Genomic DNA, 15,518 nt, shown 5'->3' with positions numbered 1-15,518 from the left:
CAGTGCGAGCTGGAGGCCCTCACCCGATGAAGCCAACAGAACCACATCATCCGCAAAAATCAGAGATGAGATTCTGAGGCCACCAAAGCGAAAGCCCTCCGCCACTTGGCTGCGCCTAGAAATCCTGTCCATAAAAATTATGAACAGAACCGGAGACAAAGGGCAGCCTTGGCGGAGCCCATCACCCACCAGGAACGAGTCCGACTTATTGCCGGCAATGCGAACCAAGCTCTTGCAACGGTTGTATAGGGATTGAATGGCCCGTAGCAATGGGCCAGACACCCCATACTCGCGCAACACCTCCCACAGGACGCCCCGAGGGACACGGTCGAATGCCTTCTCCAGGTCCACAAAACACATGTAGACTGGTTGGGCAAACTCCCATGCACCCTCAAGTATCCTCGAGAGGACAAAGAGCTGGTCCAGTGTTCCGCGACCAGGACGAAAACCGCATTGTTCCTCCTGTATCCGAGGTTCGACTAGCGGACGAACCCTCCTCTCCAGCACCCTGGCATAGACTTTCCCGGGGAGGCTGAGGAGTGTGATCCCCCTGTAGTTGGAACACACCCTCCGGTCCCCCTTCTTGAAGATGGGGACCACCACCCCGGTCTGCCAGTCCACAGGTACTGCCCCTGATCTCCACGCAACATTGCAGAGACGTGTCAACCAAGACAGCCCTACAACGTCCAGAGCCTTCAGGAACTCGGGGCGGACCTCATCGACACCAGGGGCTCTGCCACCAAGGAGTTGTTTAACTGCCTCAGTGACCTCGCCCCCGGAAATCGGTGGGTCACACCCCTCATCCCCAGACTCTGCTTCCTCCCCGGAAGACGTGTCAGTGGGATTAAGGAGGTCCTCGAAGTATTCCTTCCACCGCCCGACAATTTTCTCAGTCGACGTCAACAGCGCTCCGCCAGCACTATACACAGTGCAGGTAGAGCACCGCTTTCCCCTCCTGAGACGCCTGACGGTTTGCCAGAATCTCTTCGAGGCAGTCCGAAAGTCTTTTTCCATGGCCTCTCCGAACTCCTCCCACACCCGAGTTTTTGCTTCAGCCACTGCCCGAGCCGCATTCCGCTTGGCCTGTCGATACCTGTCGGCTGCCTCCGGAGTCCCACAGGCTAACCAAGCCCGATAGGCCTCCTTCTTCAGCCTGGTGGCTCCCTTCACCTCTGGTGTCCACCATTTGGTTCGGGGATTACCACCACGGCAGGCACCAACCACCTTGCGGCCGCAGCTCAATGCAGCAGCTTCGGCAATGGAGACGCTGAACATGGTCCATTCGGACTCAATGTCCCCAGTCTCCCTCGGAATGCTGTTGAAGCTCTGCCGGAGGTGTGCGTTGAAGATCTCGCGGACTGGGGCCTCTGCTAGACGTTCCCAGCACACCCTCACTACGCGTTTAGGTGCACCAGGTCTGTCCAGCGTCCTCCCCCGCCACCTGATCCAACTCACCACCAGGTGGTGATCAGTTGACAGCTCAGCCCCTCTCTTTACCCGAGTGTCCAGAACATATGGTCGCAGGTCTGGTGATACGATTACAAAATCGATCATCGACCTACGGCCTAGAGCATCCTGGTGCCACGTGCACTTATGGACACTCTTATGTTCGAACAGGGTGTTCGTTATGGCCAAACTGTGATTAGCACAGAAGTCCAATAACAAAGCACCGCTCGGGTTCAGATCAGGGAGGCCGTTCCTCCCAATCACGCCCCTCCAGGTCTCGCTGTCGTTACCCACGTGAGCATTGAAGTCTCCCAGCAGGACAACAGAGTCTCCAGGTGGAGCACCTTCCAGCACCCCCCCCAGGGACTCTAAGAAGGCTGGGTACTCCGAACTGCCACTCGGCGCATAAGCGCAGATGACAGTCAGGACCCGTTCCCCGACCCTAAGGCGCAGGGAACAAACCCTCTCGTCCACCGGGAAAAACCCCAACGTACCGGCAGCAAGCCGAGGGGATATAAGAATACCCACCCCAGCCCGCCGCCTCTCACCAGGGGCAACTCCAGACTGAGACAGAGTCCAGCCCCTCTCCAGGAGACTGGTTCCAGAGCCCAGACAATGCGTAGAGGTGAGCCCAACTATATCTAGCCGGTACCTCTCAACCTCACGCACCAACTCAGGCTCCTTCCCCACCAGAGAGGTGACATTCCATGTCCCTATTGCCAGTCTTGGCAGCCGGGGGTCGGTCCGCCAGGGCCTCCGCTCCTGGCCGCCACCCGGCTCACAATGCACCCGACCCCTATGGCGCCTCCTGCGGGTGGTAGGCCTGCGGGAGGATGGGCCCATGTCTCCTCTTCGGGCTGTGCCCGGCCGGGCCCCATGGACTAAGGCCGGGCCACCAGACGCTCGCCCTCGGGCACCCCCCCCGGGCCTGGCTCCAGGGCGGGGCCCCGGTAACCCTATCCCGGGCAGGGTAAACTGTTCCCTCGATATTCTTTTCATGGGGGTCTTCTGAATCGCTCTTTGTCTGGTCCCTCACCCAGGACCGGTTTGCCATGGGAGACCCTACCAGGGGGCAAAAGCCCCCAGACAACATAGCCCCTGGGATCCCTGGGACACACAAACCCCTCCACCACGATAAGGTAGCGATTCAAGGAGGAGATGTGTATATATATATATATATATATATATATATATATATATATATATATATATATATATATATATATATATATATATTATATATATATATATATATTAAATATATATAAAATTGTAGGTTGTGTATCCTTCAGGTGTTAATGGGGTTATTGAAAATGTGTATATGTGCGTATGTGTGTATATACGTAGGTATGGATAGATAGAAACATATATGTGTATATATTAAAAAAAAAAAATTACACATAACATATAATGTAATTACAAGGAGGTATTTCTGTAGTCTATTGATACTAGATAGTGGAAAAGGGGTGGGATTAAATAAGCTTATGCTTCTTCCTGCTCCTTTTTGAACATGGACGTTATTTGGAGTTGTGGTTGCTCGTTTTCCTTTTGTTTGCTTTGTTCATTTGTCTCTTTTAATTCTATTTTTTTTTTATACTTTTTCAACATGTTCAAAATAAAGATTCAATCAATCAATCAATCAATACTTTGGTGTCACGGTTCGATATTTTTTCGATACAAAAAAATGTTCATGCCTTTTTAATTTGTCATTTATTAAAAGTATAAATATATATTTTAACTCAAAAGTACAGTTTTTAAATTTAACCCTAACCCTTGTGCGCGTTTTTTATTTTGACAGCGAATGCGCACCTGCGGACCACTTATGTGCAGCCCTGGTTATTTAGCTCGTCATATTGCAGCCACAGAAATTATTTTGTCCATGAAACCATAAAGCTGCACTTTCTTTTTGCCTTATAGTCTGATTTGTCATAACTTCTCCGTTTTGTGGTAAGCTTTTCTTTGGCTGTCACTTCTTCACCCTGACCTGTCTTAATTGGCTCAGCAGAACTAAAATATATATCATGCTGCTTTTACACACGCACTCACATAAGCTCAGCGATTCTCTGCGCGATCAACCTCTCACATGTTTAAGCTTGCTGCGGGAGATTTCACTTGTCATGTTTGGATAGTAAGCTAACGATTAATAAGACGATGTCAGAGGAATTGGTGCACAAATTATCATCACTCACAGATCAGTGCTGTCGCTCTCTATACACAGTTGCACGATTATAAAGTGAAAGCAAAAAAACAAGCGCAAATTCAAACGCGATTTCAATATGTCACATATTGACAGTGGCTCACCGATGCCAATGACATAATTACCCAGCTACATTTCTGAAAGAATGCAAAAGCATTGACATATATTTTTCCTTCCTACAATAGCCCGACGGGCAGGGTAGCCCGTCTGAAAAAAATCGCTAGCCCCAGGACGTCGGGCTAGCGATATTGCGAGCCCTGTATCTGATTGAGGAATCACTCATCTTTGGGGAAGAGAGTTTATTACAGAGAAATGTCTCTTTCCAAAATAAAAGCTATACTATCCGCTTCTTCTGGGCTATATTCTCAGCAGCATAAGGAGAATCATGTGCTAACAGCTGTCTAAATGACTCGGCTAAAGTTAGTAGCATGCTTGTTGTTTTTGTCTTTGCACTAGGATGATGTCGGCGTAAATGTGCAGTCATATTCGTTGTGTTCCCACTAGTGCTTTCAGGTTAATCTCGTTGAAATGACCTTAATGCCACAACACGGCAAATCTCCATTAACGAGCTACCGCCGATCGCCCCGTGCATGGGGCTAGACGGCCAACACGTTAACGAGCTAACTGCGCTAACACACTAGTTCCCACCCATGTAATTGAGCATTGCATGGCACATCCAACATACTGTTTTACTTTAGTCCATGACTCGCTTACCTTCAGGGTCATACGTCACATGAAAACCAAAATAATTCCAAACACCACATCTGAATGAAGGTGGGGGAGGTCCATGTTACAAGGAGAGCTTAACTTCTGTCTTGCTAGCTTTCCCAGCGCTCTTCCTTCTGATGATGCTGTCTGTGTTGAGCGCTCAGTGGATCTGCGCTCGACAGTGCAGCCTAGGCGGAGTAGTCGAACGCCGATTCACTGAGCGCTCAACACAGACAGCATCGTCAGAAGGAAAGTTGATCAAATAAATTACAAATGTTGTATTGTTCGATACATATGCGTACCGAACCGAAAGCACTGTATCGAACGGTTCAATATCGATACGAATATCGTTGCACCCCTAATATAAATGTATATATATATACATATATATATATGACAAATTATGCTCCAGTCATTTGATGTTACCAAGATAATGTCCGTTTTTATTATAGTTAAAAAAAAATTATGTACATTTCATTTATTGAACATCATATATTAGGCAAAAAAAGAGGTCATTATACTAACAAGACCAAATAATCCAAAGCATAAAATATTCAATATTTATCTGAAGAAGGCTTAAAAGTTAGAATAAACGGTGGTACAGTGGTTAGCGCTGCTGCCTCACAGCTAGAACGACTCTGTTCAATTCCCGGGGTCAACATGGTGCCTTTTTGTGTGGAGTTTGCATGTTCTCCCTGTTTCTTTGTGGGTTTCCACCCACAATCCAAACATACATATCTGAATGACGACCCTGCCATGGACTGGCAACCTGTCCAGGGTCTACCCCGCCTAAAAAAAACAGCTGGGATAGGCTCCAGCACTCCTCCGATCCTTATGATGATAAAGCGGCTTGGAAAATGAATGAACAAAAAATAAATAAATAAGTTTTTGATGTCACAGAATAAAACAATGTAATGGCCTTTTGTTTTGTTTTAATAGATCATGGCTCAGCAGTGGACTGTTGGAGAAGTATCTCTTTGGCTTGGGGAAAATGAATTGGCAGATTATCAACAGGTCTTTGTAGGTGAGCATTTCTATGGATGTGCCATATCAGTGTCCACGATGCTCCACAAGAAAACCAACATATGAAAAACTGCTGAAACATCAACAGATATACCATGAAAGTGAATGTGGATTCTTCATTGTCTGCGGACTAGAAGACTGTCCCAGAAAGTTTTTGTCTGTGAAATCCTTGAAAAATCACATAAGGAAGAAACATAAATATCAGAAACAAGGATTAGAGTCGGCCCTAGACTGTGACCCTGTCATCCAGGAAACTGTTGAATTTCCCCAATCATCTGAACGAACTCTGAGTGAACTTATAGAGAACTTTACGGAGACTGTGAGAAAACAACTGGCATTGTTTTCCTTGAATCTCCAAGAGAAAAGTATTGTAAATAGAAAAGTTCAAACATTTGTTATTAGTGAAGTAGAGTCACTTTTCAAGTATTTTATTGAAAACTATAGGGAGATATTTTCTAAATGTTTGCAGACTCTTAATTTTGATATATCAAGTTTTCATTATATTGATGACAATAGTTTGGTAGAACATTGCTTCACTGCAGTCAGCAACACATATCAACTAGACAGATACTGTGTTGAGAAATTAAACTTGATTGAACCTGTTGAATGTATCCTGGGGATAGATCCTTTTACTGGGAAACAGGACACTTTTCAGTATATTCCACTTCTAAAAGTCTTAGAATTAATATGTAATGATCCTAACATTTTAAGAAAATTTTTTAGGCCAGAGTCCCGTGCTCCTGAAACCTTAACAGATTTTAGTGATGGGAAAATTTACAAAGAAAGTGATTTTTTTTAACACAGACAACCCACATTTGAGAATTCAGTTGTACAGTGATGAATTTGAAGTTGCTAATCCATTAGGATCAAAGAAACGTCTACATAAAGTGTCTGCATTTTATTTTACTTTGGGAAATATTCCACCAAACGACAGATCTGTTTTAAGACATATTCATCTGTTGATACTTGTCAAACATAGATTGGTGAAAACATATGGATTTGAGAAAATATTAGAACCATTAATTTGTGACCTACAGGTTTTGCAAGAACGTGGATTACGATTAAAATTTGAAGACAGACAGTACTGCATCAAAGGTGGTCTGGCCACAATATCTGCAGACAACCTAACCTCTCACACACTTGCAGGTTTTAGCTGCTCATTCAGTAATGGTAGAATATGCAGGTTTTGTATGTGTCATTACAAGGACCTGTCTAGGATCATTAGTGAGGGAAATTGTGTTCTTAGAACAAAGACTGTTCATGCATACCATCTGCAATGTGTTGAAGATGACCCCCACTGTAGGTCAGTGTATGGTGTAACTGGCCCATGTGCCTTCAACAAGCTGTCATATTTTGATACCACAAATGCATTCCCACCTGATGTAATGCATGATTTTCTTGAGGGGGTCATTCCTCTTGTTTTGAAGTCTGTTTTAAAAGCCTTGCACAAGGACAAAACCGTTACTATCCAAGAGGTGAATGACAGCATAAGGACTTTTAGTTTTGGACAGAATGACTGCACCTCCAAACCTGCTCTAATATCTGAGAAGGTAGCACTGGATGGAAATATCTCTGGAACTGCTGTTGAGAAATGGACATTATTTAGGACTCTGCCTTTCGTCATAGGCTCCAGGATTGAAAAGGGTAACAAGTTTTGGCAGCTTTATCTTTTGGTTCGAGAAATAGGAGAGATTATTCTTGGTCCAACCATCAGCACTGACTGGATTAGTAATCTACATGAACTGATCACTTACTTTTTGACAGATTTCAAGAATCTGTTTCCTGGTGTGTTTACACCCAAGCTGCATTTTCTGCTACATTATCCTCGGCTCATCCTTGATTATGGGTCACTCCGCTCTCATTGGTGCATGAGGTTTGAAGCCAGACATCAATATTTCAAGACAGTAGCAAGAATCACCAATAACTATATTAATATTTGTCAGACTTTGGCAAAGAGGAATCAGCTTCGTCAATGCTGGGAGTAGCAGCCTGAACGGATCATCAGGAGCGATCATACACAAGCAGCCGTTAATAACTTATCACTTCAAGAACTTCCAGTGAACTTGCAGATTTGTTTGCAAAACTTGGAGACAGCCGTTACTGTGGATGAGAAACTCTGGACAAGTAAATGCATCATTTTAAACTCTGTAAAATATGCAGTTGGAGATTTCTTCATTTTGGAACTTGTGCATGCAGAGCAAATTCCACTGTTTGTGAAAATAGTCCTGATTGTGTATATCAGGGCCAACTGGTTTCTTGTTGGAAGACTTTTCACAACACTGGAGTTTATAAGACACCTTCAATCATACCACATCAGAGAGACTGATGATCTGTTGATATTCAAGCCTGGGGATGAGGTAGACTTTCATGCTTTGGACGCATACAGATGTGATGGTCAAGACTTCATTACACTGATCCACCGACCTTTTAAGGCAGTCCATACCAAAGTCAGATAAGATACATCCTAAACCATGACTTTTTAGTTAGTTGTCAACCACTGTTAAAATGATTTTAACCACTTTTTGGCTATTCCACAGGTCTGTCATCATCTATAGTCACTAATGAACTCATAGCTGTTTTTTTAAGTAATGTTTTATTATATTTTTATTCTTTATCTTCGACATGCTCATTTCTGTTTTGATCGTGTCTTATTGTTTTTCTGTGCCACAGACAATGAAATCGATGGATCGACACTTCTGCAGATGACTGAAAGAATGAGTGAGCGTCTTTTTCCAAAAGTGAAAGACCAAGTGAAATTTTTGTCTGCTGTAGAGAAGCTGAAAGAGTGAGTCTTAAGTTGACTGGTTGATTCACTGAATTGTACATTCATACAATCCAGTGTTTCCCCTCCCCTAGGTTTATGGTGTTGGAGGGTGGGGGGCAAGGGGTTGACGCAAGCCCTGTTCTGTTTCTCCAGCGTTGATGTGCATCACACACCCATTTACTTTCAAATTGAAATGTCACAGCCACTCTTACTCTCTGTTATGATTCTGTTTCTGTAGTTCAGCAGCTGTTATTGTACGTTTTAAATATGCGGATATTCCTGATGCAGGACACAAGGACACGCATATTCATGTCTTGTAACAAACTCTAAACATACTTCTTACTTCTTCTTGCAGTGGAAGGCAACACAAAGAAAAGCATACTGTGTCAGCACTCCAACTTATGTTTAACTGCAAAGTGCAGTTTCCTCCAGCTGTGATCACTGTGTTGACCAATAAAGATGCAGCACTAAAGTCACCCACCAAGAACAGACTCAAAAACATGCTTATTCAAGCACTGTTTGACCACTTGAGTAATGAGACAATGTAAGTCTATATATAATTAAGATTTGATTCATTTAAAATACAGTATGTACATCAGAATTTAAGTTCATCATTCAAAATTTGCAGGTATCCCTCTCATGTGCAGTATGTAGAGCGTCTGAGGACTGTCCTTCTGAGTTTTCCATTATTGAAGGAGAGTTATGGCTCTGGATATGTAAGTATTCCTGAAAAGCAAACATTGATACAATTGTCCAACAAATTGTCTTTGAATTGCCCAATTATTGGCTAACGAGTGTAACATGCTAACATTTTCATTGTTACATATTCAGAGGTTATCTGTTCCCTTGTGGCCACTACAATACAAGTATTAGTATTGTGATTTTTGAGGCAGATCTCGTGCAGTATGGTCAAACAATAAATAAAATATCAATTGCTCTTTTAAATTAATTGTTTCATTTCTCTGTGGATTCTCAAGTGAATGGTGTGAAATTCAGCATTATATTAGCTCTGTTTGCCTTTGTATCAGGATAGTGTAGTTTTTGTATTTAAAAAATTAAATTTGAAAATAGGGCAGGGATAGCTCAGTAGGTAGTGTGGTTATCCCATGATCGGAAGATCGGGGGTTTGAATCAACTGAACGGCTACCCTGAGGTACCCTTGAGCAAGGTACCGTCCCTACACACTGCTCCCCAGGCGCCTGATTAGTGGCTGCCCACTGCTTCACTGAGTGAATGGGTTAAATGCAAAGAGAGAAATTTCCCTGTGGGGATCAATAAAGTATACATTATTATTAAAAGGTAGAGGTATTAACATATAGACGGAAAGATCATGACGAGTATGCTTGTAGGACATAATGCCATTAATACTTTATCTACCTTTTATAGTGTATTTAGCCAATCTAAAGTGCTCCAAACCTTTATATCATGTGTTTGATCAACTCCTAAGAGTTAAAGAAGAGATCTGTAAATAGGACAATCGCTTGTCGATTGACTCCAGGATGTCTGCGATGTCTTTGCCGGCAGGCGATGTTGTACCGGGGGAGTCTGCCGGGCGACATCTCTTCGATGACGGCGTCTCAATTTTGGCCGGGGAGGATGCACTCTGGGCCTTATTCATTACTAAATCTTGAAAACAGCGGTCGATGTAATCTTGGAGAGCGTCTAAACTCTCCCCGTTGTCCTCCAGGGTGTTAGAGATGATAGAACAGATGTTGTTAGTTATATGACAATTGATTAGTATATTTGGTAATACTGAAGCTTGAAAAACCTTTGTTAAACTCTATGCTACCATTTGCTTTTTTTTTTTTTTATTCCGCCAAATCTCCGGCGTCTGACGTCACCTACAACATGGGTCGCTTACCTACTCGTCACTTCCGTCACTTACCGTCTCACCGTCTTCTCTAATGATAATTGATGCGTGAAATAATGATTGTTCTGGTTTGCTATATAATGGTATATATTATGGTACAAAGCTAATATGTATATGTTTATCCTTTATTTTAGCTTCTTGAAGAGGCTTCCATGTTACTTAAAACTGATGTGGACAAAAAAGTAATCCGAGGATTCAGTAAGTTGGCAGCGAAGCTTGTGTCAATAGCCCCAAACAGCAACCTTAAAAGCCTCTGCTTAAAATCTGTTGATGAGAGCCAGACAGACACTGAAAGAAAAGGTGAGGGCACTTGGCAATAATGAGCAAAAACATTTTTAACTCCTATCTCAGATACCACTTTTTAAGGTTTCACATACAGCACATTAGTAAACACAGTGTCCCTTACAACAGCGGTCCCCAACCACCGCGCCTCGGACTGGTACCGGTCCATGAGTCGTTTGGTACCGGGCCACGAGAGTTGAGGCTCAGGTGTGAAATGTATCGTTTTTCAGGGTTTTTATCGGTTTTCAGCGTTATTTTGTTATCATTTTTATCGTTTACTCGGTTTTCCTGGGTCTTTTCACGTGTGTTATGAATGAATTTTCTCTTTTTCGGCACCGGTACTAGTTTTATTTTGTTGTATTTATCCGCGACACCTTAAAGGCCGGTCCATGAAAATATTGTCGGGCATAAACCAGTCTGTGGCGCAAAAAAGGTTGGGGACCGCTGCTTTACAATATCCACAGACTGACATTTCTCCTGTCTCGTCTCTGCAATGATGTACTTTAAGATTTAACTGATATACCCTCGATGCTATATGTATCTCTATGAAGATTTTCAGTCATTCACACAATGTTTATCTCAAAAAATGTTCAGTGGCAGCTAGACTTGCTCTGCAAGTTCTTTAGGACTCAAATTATTTAAAGCTAGCAACTTACAGAACTGAACAACATTTTGGGGGTTTTGTATAAATGCTTAACATTTACACTGAATTATACTGAAAAGTTAATTAGGTATACATTTACTGCACTAATGCTTATGTTCTGCAAGACATTCAACGCCTGATAAAGGCACTCATATGGCCTTTACTGCTTTGTATTAACAAAATTGGCCAGAAAATATTTACATATTTCTCTTTATTTTTCAGGTCAGATGGTAAACACAGCTGTTCTTCTCCTGCCATCTATTTTCAAAGAAAATGCCTCTCATCTCTTCGTCATAAATAAGGTAAATTTATATATTTTTTGGTATGGTGAGAGGAGGGGGGGGGGGGGTCTTGAACAAATCCAGTATTTTACAGGAGTTTTATACTTTCATTGGGACAGCTGTTGTTTATACTTATTTAAACTATACTCCTCATTTCAAGAATTTAATTTCTGTTTCAGGATCCACACAGCCCGATACCTACAATCGTACTCAGCAGCAGTGACGGCAAGCCCTTGAGTGATTCAACTGAGGTCAATGTCCAGATGGATGGACAAAAAATGATTCTGGACAGTGGGGAAATGGACATTTCATTGGCGATGGGTATTGTCTTCTCCCTGTACCATGTTTACAATGTTGCCTATCCAAGTGAACTAAAAAAGACATTTTGCTTTTTGGAGGCATTTGTTCTCAACTTGGGAACTCTGACTACACCTGTACCAGTAGCTGTGCAAAGAGTGACAAATGCATTAAATATCTCCTAGATTGCCAGCATAGTGCAGGTGAGAGACTGAAATTGTCCCAGTGTGGACTAACAAAGGACCATGAGTCCCACGTTAAACTTAACTTACATAACTTAAGGCTGCAGTTCATTGATAATTTAAATATAAAGATTGTTCTTGAAATAGTTTTACTGAAAATGCAAACATGCTGATGAAAATGTGTTGTTTAATTGTCTGTTATGAAAGTATTGCTATTTCTAATGTAAAAATTGTTGTTTTATCTATAGTATAATATTTATATGTATTTATAGTAAAGATATTTAATTATTACTGTTTAAATGACTTATATGCTATTATTAGTAGTGGTGTTGTGCTTAGCATTAAAATGCCTTTTTGTCTTTTTCTGTAATACAAAGTGCCAATAAACCATTAATCTATGTCTATGCTGTGCTCGTATTTATTTTACCCTACTCAAATTCAATTTATTATACATTTTATTTTGAAATATTTAAAATGGTTCTTTAAAGAACCACTCAAAAAAGGTTCTTAAAAATGGTTCTTTAAAGAACCTTTATTTTTCTGAGTGTAAAGGTTCCTTCTTCTTTAAAATTCAAACTTTGTAATGAAAGGATATTTTTAACAGGCTGTTCTCGTTTATATGACCTCCATAAAACAACAGGGTTAGAACACATTGTGACGAAGTAAGATGTTTGTTTTGTAGTACATCTTCTGCACAATGTAGTTTCAACGGGCGGACATCCGGTGTCACATCGCTCCTCTCTTTCCCTGAGTCCTTAGCAAATCTCCTTCCCACGATGACATTTTCATCGAGGCCAAGGAAAAGAGTTTAGGAAAAGGAGATAGGCGCTACTTTTGAAATAACACCCCACGTGGTTACTTTGAGACGCTGAGTCACGTGACCTCGCAGCAACAAATCACAGCCGAGCCGGAAAAGGGGGCGGAGCAAAGTGTCTGTGCAGGAGAGGAGTCGAGCAGAGAGAGCTGCTTTTTTATGAAACGGGAGTAAAGTAGTGAACTTACAGGAACATATACCACTACCAACCTTTGGATCGATATCTGCATCAATCTGCACACCCTTGTCTCCTGAATTGTAGCTGAGATCAGCGTGAACCACGTGGGTCTCTGCTCCCTCATCTGTTTCCTGTTTGGAAAGACTTCCAGCGGGGCGGCCTGCCTCTCCCCACTGCAGGGAAAAGGGTAACACCACCTGGGTCTGGGTGCAGTTCCCCCCTCCAGGGGCGGGGGTACCTAGACCCGGTTCGTAGAGTACGCTTGGGGAGTGTGATCGTGTGTACAGCGTCTCTTTATGTCTGTCTCCACTTCGGTTGAGTGTGGAGTAAGTGCATATGAGAGCATGAGGGTGGGAATGGATGTTTGTATCTGTGTGTGCCTGTATGTCTGTGTCTATATGTCAGGTTGGGTATCAGACGCCACCTCTCTGGGGACATCTCAGGCCGTCCAAGGTTTGGAGGCCTATCTCCCACCACCACCACTTCCCCTGCCAGTGGCGGACTCCCTCAGACATCGGTGCGGCTGCCCCTCTGTTGGTCTTCCTTGGTCTCTTGTGTTCTGGGGACCTCTGGATGTCTGGAGTTTTGATCTCCTCCATACCTGCTTCATGCCCTGGAGGACGGGGCTGTGGCCCCCCCACACCCTCTAGCAGATCATTACATGAAGGAACCTTTTAAAAAAAAACAAGCGCGTCCATGCTCACAGGTGTACACACGGGTGATCACACCCACAAACTACACCCTTTTTGGCTCCTACCTCAAAGCACACTGTGTTCTGTTGATCTTATGTGCTGCACAATAATGTTTAATATTTAGTATTTACTGTCATATTCCCATATATCATTGTGATGTTGTTTATTCTATTACTCTTGTTCTCTTCTGCTTGTTTTCTTTTTTCTTTCTCTACAGGTGATCCAGGTGATCAATATATGCATTTTTTTACTTTTTTTTAATTTATTTTTTTCTGCTCATTCTATTGGTTTTTGTTTTTTGCCCTTCTCCCCGTCCCTCTTCTCAGCTGTTTCTCTTTCCCGCTTTCTTTCTCCCCTTCTTTCCCGCAGTGAAGTCTATCCCGTATTCAGCAAGTGAAAATAAAATAAACAATAAAAGGTGAATCAAATGGACCATTACGGCAAGGCTGGGATGGTCAATTTGGTAAAGTAAAATTTTGGTAAAGTAAAATTTGGTAAAATTTTGGTAAAATCCGTTGGGCATCTTTCTTTGCCTTTAGACAATAATTCTGATGCAAAAGAGCCAAACGGGACAGGCAAAAAAAAAAAAAAAAAGGAAAGACTTCCAGCTTCATCACGGAGTTTCTCTCGGTTTGTGGGATCATCTAAAGGTAAGCACCGAGCTAACTTTAATGTGGGTTCCGTTTATGTTGAGTTTATCTCTGTTGAGGATAATAGATTGCTTGGGATACACTGGAGTTAGACAGACTGTAGAGTTTGTGATTGCTTGCAACAATATGAAATGGCGGTTGCTAGGGGGTAAGAATACATATAGAAAAATAGTCTTGGAATATGAACAAAAGGATGGAGTGCAGGCAGGGCTCTAGAGAACAGCCAACCCCCACCCCTAGGACAGGAAGCCACAGGTACAAGCCTGGGGGAGGGAAATCAGCCTTTAGAATAGGACTTCATAGGATAATCTCCAGATGCATCTGTATTTTATTTTCTTCCAGCGCAAATAAGGACGTCTGATTTTGGAAGTAAAAGTCTCTGCCTGATTGCTACCATCAAAAAGAATCCGTGAAGGTGCCATACTTCTTCTTCTTCTTCTTCTTTTAACACTGTTTAGTCTTAATGTTTATTACGTATTATATACAAATGCAATAAGCAGCAGGTGCTATAGGCATCTGGAAGCAACTGTATATACAATTCTAACATGTGATTAACTATTAGTTACTCAGTGTCACTCTTTCTATGCAAAACTAAGCAACTGAAAATAATCAATACTCCCTTAAAAGTGCACATGTGTAATTTATATAATTACATCACCACATCTGATTAGAGTAACATTAAGCAGTTTTATATTACACAGAACAACGAGAACAGAGCTCTACAATTAATAACATCTAATATCAGCTAGTCTGACAATGAGCTGAACATCACTAATCATTACCGGTGCCTTTTTTGAGTCTCTCTGCTTTCCTCTCAATTTCTGTACATTATTTAAAACTCTTAATAAAGTGACCTTTTCTCTATATTGGCAATGTACATCTCTGTTTAGAGCTGTTCGCACTAAAGTAAAAAGCACCATCACTTCATGCGAATCCGCATGAAGTGACATGGTGCAATGCACCGATGTCTGAGGGCGTCTGCCACTAGTAGGGGGAGTGGTTGGGGAGATAGGCCTCCATACCTTGGAGTCCGTGTAGCGTGCCCACCCCCAAGATCCTATATGTATGTGTTATGAGAGTGTGAGTAATGTGAATGTGTAAGTTGTGAGATAAAATTGAGGCACAGGAAGCCAGAAGGAGACAGATGGGGGGGATGCCTCCCCTGCACCCTGGGGACATATCTTTACCCCAAGGCCCTGCATGTGTGGGTGATTGTGGTGGAGCGGGAAGAGGGAGGCAGCTGGAGATGGGGAGGGAAGGAAGCTCCCCCACTGACCCCAGTAGGCACTCCATTCTCTGCAACCCACCAGGGAAAGGGGGCCCAGGCCCATCCGGACTAGGGCCCAGTACAGCAGCGCCGCCTGACCCCACAGAGCCCGGGACAGCCCACCCGACCTCACCACAGAGAAAACTCCACCCACCCCGTCCTCCTCTCATCTTCCAGACTACACGAGACAATAGCCCAGACTGAGATCTTCCTCCATCTCTCCT

The 15,518-nt window shown here is 42.9% G+C and overlaps 1 pseudogene; it reads left to right on the top strand.

Annotated features, from left to right (window-relative positions):
- LOC113010700 (zinc finger protein 665-like) overlaps positions 1 to 12,026 on the top strand; it is a 30,359-nt pseudogene extending 18,333 nt beyond the window's left edge.
- Positions 12,027 to 15,518: the final 3,492 nt, after the last annotated feature.

The sequence above is a fragment of the Astatotilapia calliptera genome, chromosome 3 (assembly GCF_900246225.1).
Source record: "Astatotilapia calliptera chromosome 3, fAstCal1.2, whole genome shotgun sequence".
Classification (NCBI taxonomy): Eukaryota; Metazoa; Chordata; class Actinopteri; order Cichliformes; family Cichlidae; genus Astatotilapia; species Astatotilapia calliptera.
The sequence above is the reverse complement of the archived record's forward strand: the minus strand, read 5'-3'. Positions and strand labels throughout refer to the sequence as shown.